We start from the raw sequence: 4933 nt of genomic DNA, 5'->3' as shown, positions 1-4933 counted from the left end.
ACTATCTGATTGCACTATCCAACTGCATCACATTTCACTTGTATGTTGATGCACTTCTCCATGCAATGATCTTTGTCGTTCCTACCAAAAAAACCATTCTTTCTTGACGAGTTTTTTTGTTTCCATTGCTACATAGCTATCCAGCAAATACTTCACGGGCCTCCACATTCTTGCTGTAACCTCTTTTTTCTCAAACTTTGACTTTTGTGATAGCAACAAAGGACCTTCATAAGTAACTTCACCCTTCTCGAATGCACTGCAAACTACCACAACTTGCTTAAACACCTCATCAGGTCAAAAAATTATACTTGTGTAGTCATCATATCTATCTCTCGCTACCTTGAAGCTTGTGAGAGATTCTTCCCATTCTTGACTTCCCCTTGGTACAACTTGTATAAAAGTTGACTAATGTGTCTGCATCCACTTTTGTGGTAGTTCTTTTCAAATGTGTTACTGGAGAATCAAGTGTAGTCCATAGATTCCTTGCTTTCATTAGGATTTCTGATGTTGAGGTTATCTTACATTTTGCAAAAATATCATGATTCAGTCTTTCAGACTTAATCAAATATTTTGTTTGATGCTTAAAATTTCATATTGTAGCCATATAAAAATTGAAGGGAAGAACCTTTGAGATTTGCTCTGTAGTGAGCCTTCTTGAGTCCCTTTCTTGTCTAGCACATTCATTACAGGCATATGCATAATGCTGACCATCAATTAGCTCAAATTTACAATGCAGCAAGAAATTTCTCTTTGCCTCTTTCAAAAATTTCTTGGAATTTGCCTCTTCACCCTGTTCATGTGGAATTTGTCAAAGGATTTGTGTGAAGAATTTGACGAAAGTCTCCTCAAACTGGGTAGGTCCTTCAAACATAACTCCATTGTCATGGCTACCTATATTTGGACAGAACATGATTGGACTTAAGACCACATTAGAGACCACGGGTTTCTTGCCATCCACCAAAGCCTTGAATATTTGCATCGCATAAGATATATCAAGATTTCTATTATTGGTAAAAATAGATGCTAACTCCACATCTTGAGCATTCACAGCATAGGGCTTTTGTCCCCATATATATCTGACATCATCTACTGTGATCATCTCATTGAGACACAGATTGAGATTCTTTATTGACATGAGCTCATCTTGATCTTCCTCAACCTCTTAATTTGACTCTTCTTCCTCTATATTTTCTCTGTCCTCCTCTTTCTCTTGTACCTAAAGTTTCTGAGTGGAGGAACGTTGCCTTTGTTTCAAAGTAGCCTTTTGGAATTGTGTCCTCTTTATCTTTTACTTGTACTTTATGAATGGAGGACTGTTGTCTTTTTGTGAAAGTAGCCTTTGGAACTGTGGCCCTTGCAATACTAATCTTTTCTATTTTGCGTCTTTCTTTTCCTTTGATAGGTTGTACCAAAGTGGCCTTGGCTCATCCTTCCTCTTCCTCTATCTTTTGTATTTCTTTAGGCCGCAATGGTTGTGTCACTTCTTCATTTTTCAATTGGAACGCAACATCTGCTTCTTCTTCTATCTCAAAGAGTTTGCGTGCAGACCCTTGATGTGGGGCTCCTTGTGGTTCTGAGCCAAACTAGAATCTCTCTCATCCTGCTTGTCTCCTCTTTGTTTATGAACCAAACTAGCATCCACCTAATCTTGCCTGTGCCCTCCTTGCTCTTGACTGAATTCATGGTCTATCTTGAGTGATGATCTCTTAAAGTACTCAAAAATATTATTTTGACGTGACCTACTTGCCTCCGCATTCGGAAATGTACTCAATTCATCCATGAGAGCTTGTAATGGAGTTTGTAATTCTACAAAGTTTGATGGTGGAGGAGGTCACATTGCAAACTTGTTTAGACCTCTTGATAGGATAAAATGATAACCCCCAACACTAGGTTGTGAACACTTCACAAAATATCCAAGTATGGGCTGTTTGGTTTCATAGTAATTCCCACAGCCATGCTAGAAGTTATATCTTTCTTAGAGAAGCTTGCATTCCCTAGCTCCTCATCTTGCTCCATATATTTTCTCAACATCATCAGATGTAGCTCAGTTTTTCTTTGAATGAGAAACCAAACTTTTCTTCCCATGTGCATGTGAGTCCAGTTCCCTTCAAAGTTACCAAGGGCATACTCTTTCCCATTGAAATGTAAGGCAGTGCTAGAGAAGAAAGCTCTAATCTCTTAAGAGTGCTCCATAATAGTAGAAAACCCTACATGAAAAATAATTCACAAGACTTTAGAAACAATGCTTTCTGGGGGTTAAAGGTCACTGTGCCTTTACCCCGGTTATGTACAATACTCAAACACATATATAAATGAATGAAAAAGAAGATCAGGGTGTTCTACACCCACCAAAACTTGTGGCTCTCTCTTTCTCTCTATCCCTCTTCCGTTCTTGCTTCCATTGAGAGCACTCTCAACTGGTATCAGAGCCCGTGTGATCTAGCTGAGTGTGCGTGAATGCCTGGAAGCTCAGCAGCTCTGTGGGAGGAAGGAGAAGCTCTGTGGGAAGCTTTGTGGGTGACTTTACTTGCATCCAAGTATGCAGAGACCTTGAAGGAACCTTTAGAAAAGTCACTTTGGTTTTGCGAAGTGGTTTTGAGAGCCTGTTAAGTGTTTTCAAAGAAAAAGTCGTTTTTTGAGCTTTTCCCTGTTTCGTTCGATGACAGAGACTCTGTATTGACTTGTAGAGGCAACTATTGCTTGCTTTTGGTGTCGACTTCACTTCAAGAGCTTGGAAACACCTCATTCTTGAATCTGGGATCATTTCATTGGATTTTTGACTCACTGTGTTAGTTTTTGCGTTTTTCTACCTGGGTGTTAGAACTCAAGTTTGGAGCAACCATTTGCAGATCTATCAGTTCCGATGGACTCAAGAAGTCCTAAAACTTCTATGTTACTCATCATTCGCACTCCAGTGGAGTTTACAAACAGCTTTGTTTCCAAAAACGTTTTTCAGCCCGTGTATTGGACCTAGTGATTGAGACCACAATTTCCAAAACCGTCTGTCCCATTACGTTTTGGACGCCTAAAAACCCCTACATATCAGTTCTTATGAGATTTGGTGGAGGATTTTCAGAGTTATAGATCTCTGTGTATTCGATTTCATCTCTCTATTATGCATTTTTCATTATAAGGTTTTGAAACCTTAGATTTATGCCACATGGCAGTGGATAAGTGTTGACTCCCATTTCTCACTCATCGGTTGGGATTTTGGAGTTCTGATAGAAGAGAGATATTTGCAGATTTTCTTGCTGAGTCCAATTATGCAATGGCGCCCATGTTTTGAGGCATCTCAGGTTCTATTTTCAGTAGCGGTCATTACCGTGGGACTATGATTTCTTGAGCATAACTTATGCAGATCACTCTGGCAGTTTGAGCAGTGTGTGCTCATTTGTGGTGTGCATTGGGTTGCAGTGGATGATTTATAGGCCATTTGGATGCATTGCGGTCCTTATTGGATGCACTAATAGGCCCAAATTGCCTTGTGGGATGCTATTTTTATAGACGCTTTGCACATGGATGCTATTTTATGTTGAGGGACAGCTTTGACACATTGCAGGTGATGCACTGATAGTGCTATGCTCTCTTGGATGAGATATTATTAATGCATATGCCAGTGGACAATGTTTATGCTTGAGTCATTTGGCACTTATTGGCATTTTGGATTGCCATTGCAGTTGGCATTTTCTTTTGGGCCAGATTTGCTCATATGGATGCATAGTATATGCACATAAGTCAGATGCTTTGAGACATGAGTTTTGGTGATATTTCACTCTATTGTGGCATACACATTTGGGTGCACTTGGTATTTGGTGTGATTCTCTCTTGTAGGCACTAGCGTTTGGGATTTTGCTTCATTTTCATCATGGCATCCTCTTCCATGTCTGAAAAGGAGTTTTTCAACATTAAAAATTTTGATGGGACAAACTTTTCTTTGTGGAAAGAACAAATAAGATATGTGTTTATTCAAAAGAAGCAGATTAAACCCTTGGTAGGGGTTGTGAAGCTAAGCTTGCAAATATGTCTGAGGATGATTGGAATGAGTTGGATGCATTAGCAAAATCTACTATTAGACTTCATCTTGCAAAGTTAATTTATTTCACAGTATTAAATGAGTAGACTACAGAAGATTTGTGGAAGAAACTGTGTGCGACTTATGAAAAGGAAACTGCCTCTAATAAAGTTGACCTCATGAAGAGGTTGTTTGAGCTACAGATGAAGGAAGGGGTCTCCATTTCTTCTCACTTGAATGAATTTAATATTATTTTCAGCCAGCTTCAAGCTCAGAAGATGAATTTTGATGTGGAGACTAAGGTAATATTTCTCTTATGTTCATTGCCATCCTCATGGGATACCTTCCGTACAGCTGTTAGTAACTCTGCACCTGGTGGAATACTAAAATTTGATGATGTTGTGGGTAGCTTGTTGGCTGAGGAGATTAGACGAAAGTCTATGGATGGTAACAAGTAGGATGCAGCCTTAAATGTGCAAAGGGGCAGATTACAGTTCAGGGGGAATTCCCAAGAAAGAGGGAAGTCTCATAGCAAATCTAGGGCACGGAACATTGAGTGTTACCATTGTGGCAAGAAGGGCCATATGAAAAAGGATTGCTACAAGATAAAAAGAGAGCAAAAGGATAAGAAAAAGAATGCGAATTGGGGTGCAAATCAAAAGGAAGAGAGTCCAAGGGAGGACAAAGGAAAAGTGAAGATTGAGGAGATCAATGTAGTCACACATGATAGTGACAATGATGTTCTCTTCATGTCTAGTTTATCTGCAGAGTTGCTTACCACTTCAGATGATGCATATTCCCAAGATTGGATTTTGGATTCTGGTTCTTCATTCCATGTTACTCCCCATAGGGAATGGTTCTCCACTTATGACAGTGGAAAGGTAGGTTGTGTGTATCTTGGAAATGACTATGCATGTGACA

This window comes from Dipteris shenzhenensis, chromosome 26 (genome assembly GCF_047967505.1).
Source record: "Dipteris shenzhenensis isolate YYH24624 ecotype China chromosome 26, Dip_SZ_1.0, whole genome shotgun sequence".
NCBI lineage: Eukaryota > Viridiplantae > Streptophyta > Polypodiopsida > Gleicheniales > Dipteridaceae > Dipteris > Dipteris shenzhenensis.
The sequence above is the reverse complement of the archived record's forward strand: the minus strand, read 5'-3'. Positions refer to the sequence as shown.